Raw genomic sequence first — 17,263 nt, forward strand, 5'->3', positions numbered from 1 at the left:
GTTTAGACACACATGCATGCTATCTAAGGAAAGGTGTATGATTTTGATAAAGTTTTATCAAAGCATCTCGTATCAGAAATCTGAACTTTGGTAAGAAAGTCAATAAAGTATTGATTTCTAGAAGTCCAACTGATTTCTGAGTACATGTCAAAGCTAGTGGGAGCATAAGTGTTATGCTAATAATCATCATGTTAGTGGGAGCATGATAATTATTGTTAGTGTTGCAAGTTAGCAATGTTAATTATAGAAAACATAAGTTTCAATTCGTGAGGCTGCAGGGATTGAAAAAGTTGTTTTGCTATAATTAAGGGAGAGGATATACTTCATTTCAGTTCTAAAGGCTTAGATTGAGACCTTAATCATCTTTAGTCAAGAATATATATATGAATTTCATGTTGGATTGGTTCAACTTAAGGAAATTCTATATATTGCGTTCTCAAAATTCGATTATGATTACGGCATCCTTCTTCATAGTAAAATTTTGAAAACATGGCAAATAAAAATATTGTAGCAAAAGACTGGTCTAGAATCATGTCTTTATGTGAGTCATCATGAATCGTGTACCATTTGCTTTGGGTGCAGGATCGATTGCATGTGCTATAATATTTGTCATTTCTAAATTTTTCCAAATGCCCAGAGGCATTAAGAAGGGGAAAAGGTCTAGAATTGAATATGACTAAAATGTTTAAGCAATTGTCGAGGACAATCTGAGGTTTACCAAAGATTGGTTGCTCAGGGACAGTTGGAAAGTATAGTGCTAATTTTGGAAGGACCATATTGACATATTCTGAAAAGAGGCATCTCTTATTCAGAAGTGATAGTCAAAATGAGAATATGGAGTTGTCTCCATAGGTGGAAGTTATCTGTGTAAGATTAGAAAACTTAATGCAAGAAGCATGTCCAAAGCAATGTACTTTGAATATGAGACTTAGTTTCCATGGAGTTGATCTCCATTGGAATACCTTATAATGATTGTTGACAAGTCTTTGTGACTTTGTACATATTCATTACAGGAGGGTCAGTGCATATAAGTTTAAAATCTAAACAGATTTCGATAAATGATAGGAATTTGAAATTCTCACATTTTTCGATAAGGATTTGGGAGTGTGAAATTAGAATCATTGAAATTATGTTCAATTGGTTTATTTCACAAAGTAAGGATCATAGACAAACATAGAGTGCATACTTGGTGTATGTCAAAGCTATTGTTTAAGAAAAACATAGTGTACATGCTTGGAGCATGGGACAACTAGTGTTTTTAATTCAAGTATAAAGTTGATAAAACCGAAACAATGAATAATGAGTAATCAGTATGGTGATAAATAAAAGTGTTTATTTATATTCATAGGGTTTGATACCATATTTGATTCATTTATTCTTGTGTTACACTTTGGATGTTTTGACTTCCAGAATAACTAAGTCGCTCTTCCTGAATGATTAAGTTATTCAAACCATCCACAGTCGGTCATATGTTGGAAGTAGATATGAATCAAGACTGTCATGGGTTGGTTTGTAGAGGTCCAAGTTGGTGGACAAAGTGGTGCTACAACACTCATGAGTGCTCATAAGTTCTGAGTATTGGATTCAACCCGCGCTCATTTGAATCACTTCATGGATTTTATCACGAGTGATCATGAGACGATAATATCTTATATTCTTCAAACCTAGAGATATGAGTTGTTACTATGAGTTGGTTATACATTGATTGCACGAAAACGCATTTGGTAACTCGATGTTATAAAACGTGCCTTTGTGTATGATTCAACAAGTAGTAGAACAAGCCATATGAGTCGAAGTTTATCCATTCCTTTTACCTTCGGGATAAAAGCGATATCTGTGGGCCCCTCGATGATTTAGCGATGACACATGTGAGTACTTGGCCAAGTCAGGACTGATTTGATTTGTTCAATCAGTCAGTCATCATAAATCGAAAATCGGGAAACAACAAATGGACAGAGAGAATGATTATAATCCATGTCTCAGTCCATATGATATCTAGAATGGAGCAATATATGATCCCTTATCTAATGGACAAGTCATTGACAAGGTCAGAGTTCGACAACGGCTTTAAGAGCTACAATTGCCAGTTAGGTTTTGAAGTCATACTCAATAATAGTTTTAGACTTATCCAAGTGGGAGACTGTTGGATTAATGTCTAAGTCCATAACTATATTTGGTATGTACTTGACCCGACCCGGAATGGTCCATTTGGGTTGCACTTCACCGACACAATTTATATGGATAGTCTTTTGAGAATAGTATATTTATGATTTATATTAATATATTATAAGTTCTAATATATTAATATGGAATCATATTATTTAATTAGTATTGATCAAGAATTAATTTAGAATTAATTAAGTGATAAAAAAAAACTAATTAAATATGGACTCTTATATATATGGAATGGGCCAAGTTCATTTAGGTTGGGCTAAGCTTTCATGGATGGTCCATGGAGCTTTTAACCCATGGATCCTATGTAAATGAAAGGTCATGGGTATTAGGGTTTACATGGATGTAACCCTAATCCTCCATAATATATAAAGGGGTCCTTGGCTCACAAAATTGGACAAGTGTGTGAAAATAAGAGTGGGCCGATTTTAGTGTGCATACATATTCTCTTAAGTTTTTCCAAGGTGTTTTGGTGATTTTTGATTCCATTTGAGGCTTCCACACTATTAGGGCTAAACTCTTAAAGCTTGAAGACATCAAGCTACATCAAAAGGTATGTCATCTAACTAGAACTTTGTAGTATATGTGCTTCATAATATGCTAGTTAGGATGAAACCTTGGAATAGTTAATATTTGCATGTATAATAGAGAAAACATAGATCCAAGGTTTATAGGGTTGCATGTACACCATAGGAGTGTTAGAATGCTCAAAACCGAACACCTCCGACCCTCCGTCTCCCGACCCTGACCCCGATCCGGACCCTGATCCTGATCCGGGCCCAGCAGCAAAACGTCTCGTCACCACCATACTGAAAGATATACTCAAACATCAGATAAATAACATAATATCGGGAGGCCAAAACCCACAAACCCTAGGGCTTGTGACTTCCTTGCTACGCGCATGGGTCCTGTGCTTTCAGTAGTACGGGCCCATACTACCTTCCAAACCTACCCATATTTGTCTCAAGTATCACCACAACACCCTAACACTAGCATCGACATAAAATACGGTCAACCCTCGTCCCTAGAGGAATATCAACTATCTTGCAACTGGTCTTACCGCCTCTCACAACTCACACTTCCATGAAACTTTCATCATCCCCTCCAGTGCTAGTGTATGCTAACTGCACATAACGCTGGACCCAATAGACTTTCGAATGTCCCATCCTAACCGAAGGCCGAATCAACATTCTCAGGCTATGAGGTCTTTATTATGCACAACCGTGATGCATACACTAATCATCAACAGTTATGATGTCAATTCCACATACAAGGAACCCTAGGCTAATGGGCATCATATAATCAGGCAAGTCTATCATGCGATTCCTGAAGATCCCTAGCCTAGCACTAACATGTTGTTCTAACATATCAGAATATCAAATAATTGTATGGTATTTTGCGGTTTACTTACAGTCTCCGGCTGATCGTACCCTCTGCATCCTCCATCCTTTATTTTGAAAACCAATTTAAAAATTTTACTTTCCGAAAACCTCCTTGATTTGAGACTGGATTCACACGAGTGTTCCTCCAATTCACTCAAACCAAGGCTCTGATACCAACTTGTAACATCCATAAATTTTACGCCAAATTTAAACTTTTCAAGCATAAATAAAACCAAATAGCAATTGTTTACAAAAGTGTTTTCAATTCATTATTCAATCAGAGTGTCCCAAAAGCCAGATCATAAGGATGAGGAGCGGTACGGTGACGCCTTCGCCTTGCCATGAACTCCTGAAGTACCTGAAACAATAAACTGAAAACTGTAAGCCCGAGGGATTAGTGAGCTACCCCCAAAATACCAATACCACACTGATAATACCATGACCGTAATAATCAATCAATCAACATGCATACTGGGCCATCGGCCTGACTGGACCGCCCTCCAGGGCCTACAGTCCAACTGAATCTATACCGAGCCTTCGGCATGACTGGACTGCCGCGTGGGCCTACAGTCTCCCCGGACCGCTCATAGGGTGTGTTGGCCTTCAGCACAGAGCAGGACCGCCTCAACCCAAGCAACAAGCTACTAATCATGTACGCATAACTAACATATACTGGCATATACAATCATCAAACATATATATCTCACTGATCACCAAACATGGCAATCACTCATAACTAGAGCACTGACCTAACAGGTCACTAACATATTAATCCCTACGGATCATAAGAGCATAACATACTGTCTATCCTGATTCCGATCTAACAGATCATATCCACATATAGCATACCATGACGATAACAACTAAAAGGGCCGGCCTTGGTGCCTTAGACCCTATCGATATAGTGAGGATAACTCACCTCACAGATGTCGACTCGGTAGATAGATCCCAACTCTCGAATCAATTGACACAAGCTCCACCACCTATTACCATAGCACAATATACCCATAAGTCCTTAACCTTATAAGGTACTCCATAACCCACTAGTCAACCCCTGGTCAAAGTCATAGTCCTCAGTCAAGGTCAACAGTCCATGTTGACCTTAACTCGCCGAGTACCCTCGGCTACTCACCGAGTTCCTTGAAGCACTTTCCAACTCGCCGAGTCATCGAGGTGACTCGTCGAGTTCCTACGATTCTTGATCCAATTCTAAGGCCACCCGTCAAGTTTCCCTCTTGCAACACGACGGATACACACGCATACATGTCCTGGAAAAACTCATCCGACTCGCCGAGTTGTTCATACAACTCGCCGAGTCTATGGCAATCTTCATCGGACTCGCCGAGTTGCTCATCCAACTCGTCGAGTTCAAGGTCATCTTCATACGACTCGCCGAGTCAACCTTGTGACTCGCCGAGTTCCTTCAGTCCTTAAGCCATACAGACTTATTTAAGCCATGCAATGGCTCCAAACTACAGATCCAAGCTTCTAGAGCATGCTTTTCACGTAAAGTTGCAAACTTTACGTGTATGCATGACTAAAAAGGCTCTTAATGGCAATTCTAAGCTCTTAATGGGGTTTCATTCACAAGGAGGACCTCCATCACCCCTAAACCCGAAACTTTATGATTCTAGTATATAGGGAGGGTTCAGATATGAAGTTATAACTTTAGATCTGGCCCATAGCTTGCCATATCAACTCAAAATCCATAAAACCCTAAAACTCAACCAAAAGAAAAGAGATCTAGAAGGAAAGGGAAGTAAAGATTGCAACTTGATACCTCCAGAAGATGCTAGCTGGGGTAAGTTCTGCTTCCCACACCTTCCTTGCTTCAACTCCTTTGCTCTTCAAGCTTTTCCCTCCTAGCCAACCTTCTTTCCAAGGCTTAAATCACACCAAGAAGAGTACCACACGAATTAGGGTTTCACTGAGCTCTCAAAGACTGTAAAGAGGCCAAAGGAGGCTGAGGTTCCTTTAAATAGGGTGCAAAACCCCGGGATTTAGGGTTTCATCTGCCAGCTCCTACTTGTCGAGTCCCTTCATGGACTCGGCGAGTAGGTCACTAAACACGCGATCCCACCCCGCTGCTACTCGACGAGTAGGGCAACCAACTCGTCGAGTAGGACATAAAACCAAATAACCTTTTATTTAATCCATACCTGAGAATCGGGGCGTTACAGTTCCGTCTATACCCGATGTCGAGGTTTCTACCCCCTCGCCTTCTGCTCCATCGGCACCGGCTCCTGCTACTCCTATCAGGCACCCCATGACCACTCGAGCAAAATCTAGGATTTTTAACCGAAGGCATTGGGCAGACCTTTCTCATACATCTGATGGTGGGCTTTATTCAATTATGTTTGCCTCTACTAACCCGACAACGCATACTGAGGCTCTTAGGGATTCCAAATGGGTTCACGTCATGCGCTCTGAAATGCATGAACTTTCACGAAATCACACTTGGTCTTTGGTTCCCCTTCCTGCTAACACAAATGTGGTGGGGTGTCGTTGGCTTTTTCGGACCAAGTACTTAGCCGATGGCTCTATTGATCGACATAAAGCACGCCTTGTTGCTCAAGGTTTTAAATCAAATTCCCAGTCTCGACTTTTCTCATACTTTTAGCCCGGTGTGAAGGCGGCAAAAGTCAGGATTGTCTTGACTCTTGTTGTTATTAATAACTGGCAGCTCCACCAGCTTGATGTCAACAACGTCTTTCTTCATGGTCACTTGTCCGATACGGTGTATATGCGGCAACCACCCGGGTTTGAGGATCCTTGCTTCCCTAATCATGTTTTCAAGCCTAACAATGCAATTTATGGCCTCAAACAAGCGCCTAGGGCATGGTTTCATCGCTTGAGCTCCTTTCTTGTGGCAAATGGGTTCACTTGCAGTCGTGCAGATCCCTCTTTGTTTGTGTTTCAACGTGGTGCTTGTATCTTATACTTACTCGTATATGTGGATGACCTTATCCTCACAAGCTCCGACTAGGCTATTATTCGCTCTTTTATCTCCAAGCTTCATACCGAATTCAAGATCAAGGATCTCGGTCACCTCAACTACTTTCTCGGTTTGGAAGCCAAGCGTTATTTGTCCGGGTTATTTCTTAGTCAGTCCAAGTATGCTCATGATATTGTTTCCCATGCTGGCCTACTTGAGTCGAAGACCGTGGCGACCCCTCTATCCCCGAGTGTCTCTTTTGTTGCATCTGGCACACCTTATGAGGATCCGACCCATTATCGCTCTCTTGTTGGGGCTTTTCAATATTTTAACATCACCCGTCCTGATATTTCTTATGCCGTTAATCAGGTTAGTTACTATCTTCAGGCTCCTACTATTGATCACTATCAGGCTGTCAAGCGGCTTATCCGATATGTTAAGGGCACCCTCTCCTATGGTCTTACTTTTTTGAGACCCACATCCACGACCTTGTTGGTTATTCTGATGCGGATTGGGCTCATTGTTTGGATACGCGACGGTCCACCTATGGGTACTCGATCTTCCTCGGGGGTAATCTTGTATCCTGGAGCGCCAAAAAGCAGCCTATGGTCTCTCGCTCCAGCTGTGAATCTGAATCTTGAGCCATGGATAACACCGCTGCTAAACTCATATGGATTACTCACTTGTTGTGTGAGCTTCACTTTCTTGCCACCGGCCGTCCGACCATCTTGTGTGATAATCAGAGTGCCTTATTTCTCACACAAAACCCAGTGTCTCACAAGCACGCCAAACATATTGATCTTGACTATCATTTTGTTCGTGAGCTCGTTGTATCCGGGAAACTCGTTACCATGTTTGTTCCTACCAAGCTTCAGGTAGCGGACATTTTTACTAAGAGTCTTCCACGACAACAGTTTGAGCAGTTTTGTCACATGCTTCGCCTTGGACCGCCACCGATTCGCTTGTAGGGGGATATTAGACAAATATAGTTGTTGTACTATTATGTATTTATTCATTAGTTAGTCTAATTTATTTTCCTATATATATTTCACGTAACTCTCCTGTATTGACACACGGAGTTTTCTTTAATCTTCACAGTTCAGTAAAAGGAGAGAGAGAGAGAGAGAGAGAGAGAGAGAGAGAGAGAGAGAGAGAGAGAGAGAGAGACCTCGTGGCAATTTCTGACAAGATTTCTGGGAAGGTCGAGGAACGTAAAGCATCATAGGCGTCTCTGGTTCTCATTAACGGGGAATGTGGATACAATCCGTTGGATAAAATTAGACTATTGTGATGCGAAAGTGAAGAAAGAAAATCTATGCGTATTATATTCTTCACAACTTAAATAAAATTGTGAAGAGAATCAGATGTTTAGCCTACCGTGATGTGCGTATACTTCACTTCATGGGCCAAAGGTAAACATATCCCTTTTGAAAGTGATTTATCATGAGTTATTAGTTTATATATATATATATATATATATATATATATATATATATATATATATATATATATATATATATATATATATATATATATATATATATATATATATATATATATATATATATATGTTTATAAGTATATATAACTTTAGTGATCAGAATTGTGTATATTGTGTTTGAACACATATTGTGGTTGAAAGAGAGGAAACAGAAACCTTGAACCCAAAGGGTTCCTCAAGACGTATGCAGCCTTCATGGGAGACCTCATAAGCGAACCCCATAATAACCTTAATTCTCTTGGTGCACACGTGATTAAAAAAATGATGCAAGAAGAAACGTTTGGTTTTTGGATTTGTTTGATTAGTTATTTAATAAATAATAAAAAGAATAAAATCCATGCAAACCATGTGTAGGTTAACTAAATACAATATTGTTTTTACCACATTAGCTTCATTGCGATGCTTAAATAATTTAATATAACCAAAATACTATTTGAAGAATAAAGGTTAAGATTTTTTTTAATTGAAAAGCTAAGGTGATAAAATGTAAACTAAATGTAATCAATAAAACTAATTTTAAGCATAGTTTAAACTTATGTTTAGGTGTATGACAAGTTAAGGGGCGTGCATGACTAATTTAATTTTTAAAGATATTTTGCTACTGGAAAACTAAGGAGAGGCCTTGACAACTTCAAGTGAGCTTAAAACTTGAAGTTGAAGGAAGGATTCGTCGAGACTAAAGGGAGATCGTGATACCTCAAGTGTTTGCGTGACTCGAAGTAGGAAAGGGATTGATAAAGGTGAGTTAATTTTTTGAAATTATAAAGTACATTGTTAGGAGTATCCCATATCTTAGATGGAATAGGATGAACCTAGTTATCTAAGATGTATGTGCCCTTTTGATGATTGAGTATTGTGCCATGAATGTTGAAATACTTTATGTGTAACTGTATCTAGGATGTTGCATGTTGGACTCCTCTTTATTTGATGTGAGATGTGAGCTAAGGTCATGCTAGATTGAGTGTTGTGCATGATTATTATGTCTTGTGAGCATGTCAATACTTGTTTGAAAATATTTGTTTAAAATGTTTTAGGACAAACATGCTAGTGTTGTAAAATCATTATAAAAGTGTTGTTAATGAAAGTGGTGTATGATGTAAAATGTAATAACTACACAAAATTACATGTTTACATGAAATGAACTCTTAAAGACGTAATATGTTAATAAAAGAAAATTCATAATATTTACATGATTAGTTGAGAGGGTAAAAGTGTAACTCCTTAGTTAATTTATTATTATTAAATTAAAAAGAGGAATACACTAGTGGGGCGAAGGGTAGTAACCTAGTCATAGGTATATACCTTATCCGGATTATTGTGGGGACTCGATGGGATGAATAACACCTACGAGGAAAGAGCTTAAGCCAAAGCGGGGTCAAATGATTTTTCTAGGAGATCATTCGATACATGGTCTGAACGGTGGGAGGACTGGAGTGATGTTGGTCTAGCTGTGGGGCTAGCGCAAACATGATGTGGGATTAGGATGTTTAACGCAGTGGAATTGGCACCGTTTGTACCAATCCTTAACGACAACCCATGTATATGAATGTGCAACGTCGGAGTAGCGAATGCAGCGCACCGGGGGTAATGATTACGGGTGAGATTCATGCTTCACCTAATGTAGTGGGTCGTCCCGGTCACGTTAGTAGCGAACGGGGTACTTGCCTTGGGGGTTTGCGGTGAATAAATAGACCCTAATTATGAAGTATTACTTTAATAATTACAGTGATAGTGAGCGGTGAGTAATTATTAAGCGGAAAAATAAATTATTATATATTAATATTAAAGAGGCGAATAGATAAAATAAAACTAGTTACAAAGGGATTGAGGAGAGTAACTAATAAAAGAAGCTCTAAAAGAAGAACTAAAATAAATTGAGATAAACCTATGTTTTTGATGTGGTGTGATGTAATTATGTCTTGCTTGCGAGTCTTTGATTGTGTGTAGATGTTTTGTGTGAATCAATCTATGCTATGTGTGTTCTTCTAACATTGTACTGTAATTGACTCACTTAGCTTGTTAACAATTGTTCTTTGCTTGTTGATTTTGTGTATTGGAACAGATAACTTGACATGATGCCTTGGTGAGGATAGGAACCATTGGGTAGTTTCATTTAGTATCTTTAGTTGTGATACAATTTGGACATGTTGGGTTTTCATCATTATTTTTTGTGAACTTTAAAATTTGGATGGGATGTTTTGACATAAAGTGACATTGATGATGTTTTTGAAATATTTATAACAAGTCTTCCGCAAACGTAATCTATTAAAAGTGTTTAATTTTATTAAAAAATAATAATAATAAAATACAAAAAAAATAAAAAAAATTGGTTGAAAATCCACGATGTTACACAATGGAATTATGACACAACTCATGTAGAATTGTCTCAAGAACATATCATTATGCATAATTTATATTTTTCTATACAAGCTACGGAAGCACAACAACAATAGAAAAACTCCAAAGACTGCCATTGTCATTGCCAGTTCTGTTTGTTGCCGAGAGCCATCACTGAGAAACACCACCATCTTATTTTTTGTTGACCGAGACCACCGACAACTATATCCACCTTCACTCCTCCTTCAGACACCATCACATGCAGCAAACCCACTACCATCCTTATACCGCCTACTATTCACCTTCGTCTCCACAGCTGAGCACCATAGTCGACCACCTCTACCTTCACCATTTCATCCAGACCACCACAGAGAAAATGCACCTTTGCACCAACGAAAATATCAAACACCGAATCACCACCATTCGCACCTTAAAAACTAAATACCTTCTACCATATGACCACCCTTATCTCCATTATTATCCCGCCAACCTTGCCTCCATCTCTAATCACCATCTTCGAACGACGCCTTATACTTGCCGCCACCATAGTAAACCCATCACCGATCACTACCACTGTTGAGGGACAGGGGTGGGATTAAACCCTGTTTATTTTTGGGATCGAGGTCGGGAGTGGGTATTTCCGTCCCGTACTCCCGTGGGGGCCCGTTTATATATTCATATAAAAAATATTTAATTTATAATATATATAGAAAATAGATTATCTAATTTTAGGGACAATTGTTCATTCCTCAATGCTCACTTCACACATACGCTTCTTGTCGACTTCTCTCACAGTCTCACCCAAACTCCTTCGACCATTCTCGTCATCAGCTTCATCAATGACAGAGTCACCGGCCACCGGTTACCTTCAGTATGTCGACGCCCTTCCGCAAGGTGACGCTCTTCCGCAATCTTCAAGACCTTCGTTTTGCTGAAAAATGACTCGATAGTTGACTGTGTGTTCGACTTCATGTATATTCGACAGTCGACTGTGTGTTAGACTTCGTGACTTCACATACCCTCTCTAAAATGGAATAGTAACGCCTGGTAAGTGGTAATTTACCCTCTATTTTCCTCTCTGAAGTTTTCAGTAATTTATCCTATGTTTATTCAATTAATTCTAAATTTTCTGATACTATTTAGAGTTTGAGACTATGGGTATTTTGATTTTGGATGTCTTAGTTGATAATTTGATAATTTGAGGACTATGATTTCTGATATATTTGATGTGGCTGTGTAATTTATTATAATTTTATGATATCTGTGATGTTGTTGTGATTTCTGATATTTGTCATCTGTATAATTAGTTGAATCTGATGTTGCTCTGAAAATGTAATCTGAAAATGTTGTTGAATATGATGTTGCTCTAAAAATGTTAATTTGAAAATGTTGTTGAATCTAATTTTTGTAATATGAAAATGTTGTTGAATCTGGTTCTTGTAATATGTTATTCTATTAGTAATCTGTTATTCTATTAGTAATGCAATTAGTAATGCTGATTTCTATTTTTGTGTGAACCATTTTCAGATTTTATCTGTTACAAGAACGTGACCCCCAATATAAGAGTGTGTCTGATGAGAAATAGTGGGCTTTGGCAGGTGAGTTTTGTGATAGGCTAAAAATCTTCCATAATGTCACAAAATTATTTTTGCGAACAAAATATCTAACATCCAACATTTTTTCCCCGAAAATATGTGAAATAAAGATTGCTATAAAGAAATGGGATACATCTTGTTTCATTGAAATAAGCGAAATGCAAGCAAATATGATTATGAAATTTCATGATTATTAGAAAGAAAGTCATGGGGTGTTGGCTATGGTGACAATATTGGAACCAAGGTTTAAGATGAAGCTCCTAGAGTATTTTTTTTCCTATTATCTATGGAGTAGATAATGCAAAATATTAATTTCAGAAAGTACGTCAAATTTGTGAAGATATATATCTACGATACGAGTCAAGCATTATTAATCAAGCAAGTACTGATGATATTACTAGTAAGCCCAATTCTAGTCAAGATATAGCTCCCGGAGGTAACATGGACTCATTAGAAGCTTTCTTTTCATGGAATTCTTCTACTAGTGAAGTTTTTATAAAAAAAATGAAATAGAAAGGTACTTAGAGGAAGGCACTTTACCCGGGAGTCATGAGTTTGATGTGTTAGGTTGGTGGAAGTTAAATGGGATTAAGTATTCTACACTGTGTTTGATTGCAAGAGACATATTAGCCATTCTCATCTCCACTGTTGCTTCAGAGTCTTCTTTTTCTACAAGTGGTAGAATCGTGGGTCCATATAGGAGTAGACTTCTTCCATGTATAATTGAAGCTATCATATGCACTCAAATTGGCTATGAGCGGGTAAAAAATGTATGTCTGACTTTGATTGAACCATTATTTGTTTTATTCATTCAACATATTTTGCTTATTACCATTATTTATTTATTTTATTTGTTAGGTTATGTTATGGATGGTGATGATTTACATTCCAATGAAGACGACGAGGGAATTGAGGTAAGTTTGTTGTATTTGTTGTTTTGTATCGACTAAACTAATATAACAATTTATTTTATTATTATTGTTATTATTTATTTCCGGAAGAAATTCAAATGTCAAAAAATGAAGAGTTGAAGGCAATTGGTGGATATTGAAGATGTAGTGCATTGGTCATATAGTTTTGGACATGTTTTAATTTATATTTGTAATATTGGATTTGTCGTATTTTATATTTGTAAGTTTGTTGGATTTTTCGTTTTGTAATGTTGGATATTTTATTATTTAGCTGCTAAAAACTAGATTTTATGCTTTTAAAGTTATGTAAAGTAGTTTTTTAGCCAAAAATATAGCAGTTTTTTTAGCAAAAAAATCAATTTTAAGTCTATAAAACGTAGGAACGGGGGCGGATTGGGGGTGATCAATGTATTTTGGGGAGGAGGGGATCATGAGCTATGTAAACAGGGGATGGTGGGGGCGAGGTGAGTCAACAACTGGTTTCAGGGGAGGGGCAACTATTTCCGCTCCCGTTTGATCTCGTTAACATCCATACAAATAGGGCAAATATTGATATGGGATTTGTCATATTTATGGGTTAAATCAATTGGGTTCATTTTCTTTGGACTTAAGTGATTTCAATTGAGTCGGACTAATACAACCTTATGTGGGCTGCAAAGTTATTGGTGAGCTACTCGATTGTGGTATACCCGACAACAAACGAGGGGAGTTTTTATTATTTATTTTTGTATTTTTATATTTAACCTTTCGTGTGTATTTTATTTAATTTTATTTGAAATTAAATTTTATGGAGCGATTTACTTTGGATTTAGTTGGCTTGGGTAAAATGTTGATTTTAATGTAGTTAATAGGTTTAAAACAAATCATTGTGAAAATGTCAATGTCATATTCAAATGTGCGTTTAATTTTAAAAATATGAAATTTTGAATTGTTTTGCTCAAATTTAGTAATTTACACGCATTATTGACTTCAAGAGAAGTTGTGTTTGTGAAATCAATTGAATATAAATATGTGGTTTCGTGGATCTCACTTAATCTTAACATAGCCGTGTGTTAAGGCACTTTTAACAAAACCTTTAAACTCAAAGCTTTTTGAAGTCATAGACCATATACACATGTGGGTAAATATTTTTAAATCGAATCATGAGACTGAGAAGAAATTGACAACTTTTGCTAGTGTTAGAGTATTCGTTTCTACACATTAGATTTCGATTTTAAACTGATTGATATTGTTAATGTGGTAATAGTTTGATTTTATAATGTGTTTTATTTTCAAAATTATTTTATAAAATTTTCTTTTCAATCATTCAAATAATTCGTCACTTGCAACCCCTCTAAAAAATCTTACTTGCATATTTTTTTTATGTACGAGTCGATATAAATACGAGTTTTTTTACGTTTTAACATAAATTTTGTATATGTTTTCTTGTTTTTTAATATAAATTAAAGTGCCAACGTACTTCTTTTTGTATAACTTTATCCATTCCTTTTTTATTGTTTTCTTTCTTAGTCTTTGCTTTTATTCCATTATCATTTATGTAAATTTTTGTTTATGTAACTTTTAAATTGAGGAAATGTGAATTAGGCATAAATTTTGTATTTTTTTATAACTAAATTGGAGTGGTAGTGCACTTCTTTTTGTCCAATTTTAGCCCTAGAATTGTGGTTTTTGTTATTTTTAGTCTTTGCTTTTATACCATTGTTATATATGTAAATTTAGGTCTATTTAATGGCCCCTGTATTCTTATGGATTATTTAAAAGTCATCTAACTTACAAAAATAATCCCTAAACTACTCTAAGCTTTTGATATATCACCCAACACTCATTTCTTTTAAGAATGAGGATTTTTAGAGGCTGTGTAACATCCATATTTTCTAGGTATGAGTTTATTTGATTTATTTTGTGCATTTTGGGTGGCCGCAACGTAGTGGTAAGGATCACCATGGTGTGGCAGCCGTCTAAGGAATCGCGTATGAATTGGGTTGCCACGACGTGGACATGCATTGCACACGACCTGGTGACGGCTGTTTTGCAAACCCTAGATTTTCAGGTCATGGGCCCTATTTAAAGGATGTGATGGCTAGGGTTTCCTCCACCCTCGGCCTCTATCACCCCAAAGTGCTCTTTTCAAAACCATAGCCTCCTTTCCAAACTTTTGAGCTCATTTTGCTAGTTTTGGTGATCTTTGAAGAAAGAAGAAGGAAGTTCTAGTGCAAGGAATCAAGCAACAACTCATCTCCTTCCTTTGTGCATCTTCTGGACTTTTTGTAAGTCATCAAGTTCCCATCTTGTTGGTTCCTTTCTGTTAGATCTAGATTTATTGGCATGTTTTGGCCCTTGGTTGATGTTTAAGTGGTTGGGTGGAATAAAGTTAGCAACTTTATGAACCATCAAGCCCCTAAGAGTATTATATATTCTGAATCTAGAAGTTGAATGAGTTTTCGGAAGCCATGCATGAGTTTTAGGTCATTTTCTTACCATTTGAGCTACTTGAGTGAAGGATATGAATGGGTCATGCATGTCCATAAAGTTTGGATTTTTATAAGCCTTTAAGGTCCCTTGAAGACTTCTAGAAAGTTTGAGCAAAGAGCTTATCAGATTATGAGCTCAATCAAGTAAGTTGTCTTTAGCCGGAAACCACGACGTGGCAAGATGCTCGCCATGATGTGGTGAGGGAGGGTTTCACGACTGTTTTGTTGGTTTGCTGCCACGACACAACGGTATGATTGCTACGATGTGGTGGCGGAGTTGATCGTGACTATGTTGGTTATCCACGACGTGGCCATAGATTAGCCACGAACTGGGGGCCGTTGACCGTTGACTTTTTTGACATGTTGACTTTTGGTCATATTGCTAGTTTTAGAGTGTAGACTAAGGTTTGACCTTGGGTATTTCAATAAGTGGGTTGTAGCACCAGTTTAACGTGTGTATGAACAGTGGTATATTCGGTTCGAGTGTGAGGTGAGTTTCTTACTATACTATGTAGGATGCTAGTTGTCTTTGTGACTATTGCATGTATGTTGGGCGGAGCCCGTTATGTATGATTGGCGGAGCCCAATATGTGAGTTGGGTGGGGCCCGTTATACTAATTGGTTGAGGTACATTATGTTTGTAGGTGGGGCCCGTATGGTTATGTGGTATTTTGGGGAATTCACTAAGCTTTGTGCTTACATGTTTTTTATTTAGATGTTTCAGATACTTTTGGTTCCAAAATGAAGGACCCGAATTGATTGTACTGCATCCCATGGAGTTTTTTTTATAACCGCATTATTGATTTATGATTTTGACTCTGATGTTGAGAATACATTATACTTTGGCTGTCTTTTGAACAAATGATTGAATGATTTTGATGGTTGTAAAATGAAATTTGTACTTAGTATTTTTAAGACGTTATAGGATGTGATATGCTAAACCGGTTTAATCAATTTTCATGCCTAATACGGAAATAATAATAATAATAATAATAATAATAAAATAAAAACACATAAGATCCCGCGGAAAAGCACGTGCTCAAATTACTAGTGAAAAACGAATGGACATATTTCTCGTAAGTCCAAATTTCCAAATTGTTTTCATACATCCTCACAAATTAATTAGAAAATGTACACACACACTCACACACACACACACACACACACACACACACACATATATATATATATATATATATATATATATATATATATAAGATCAAATGATAACTCGTGAAGGTTGACAACTCTATGAACCACTTACTTTTGATGTTTTAATTTTTTTTTGATAAATGTGAAAAGCAATAGAGAGATTATGGTTATTTTGAAACCTTAACATCAAAACAATAATATCATTTATAAAAATAAGATCTGGTGATTTTCTTTCCCTCAAAATTCCTTACAAACTACCAGGAACTTATACCAAAACTCTACCACCATCGCCTCTAACTACCACCACCGCCTACCCCGTCGCTGCCTCTTGTCACCACAACTGGCTTACCACTGTCTGTAACATCCTGATTTCTGGGAATGAGATTTTAGGGATTTCATGCAATTAAAGAAGCCTACTCGACGAGTTGAAGGCCCCAACTCGTCGTGTAGAGATTAGTCAGCCCGCGTGATTTATGAGGTGTTTGCACACAAAAAAAAAAAAACAACAAACGAACCTGGCTCTGACACCACTGATGGGTTTTGAGCATTCTAACACTTCCTAAGTGTACATGCAACCCTAATAACCTTGGATCTATGTTTGTCTAATAATCATGCAAAGTTGAATTCCAAGGTTATATTCCTATCTAGCATACATGGGGAACATTTTTAACTTGAATGAAAGATAGAATAACTTACCTTGTTGTTGATTATGATCCTTGAAACCTTGTGAGCCTAGCACCCCAAGTGTGATGCCTCAAATGCTTCACACAACACCAAATGCAAAGGAGTAAACTTTGAGAGAATCTT

Source organism: Lactuca virosa, chromosome 7 (assembly GCF_052849685.1).
Source record: "Lactuca virosa cultivar CGN04683 chromosome 7, Lactuca_virosa_CGN04683_v6, whole genome shotgun sequence".
In the NCBI taxonomy this organism is placed as follows: Eukaryota; Viridiplantae; Streptophyta; class Magnoliopsida; order Asterales; family Asteraceae; genus Lactuca; species Lactuca virosa.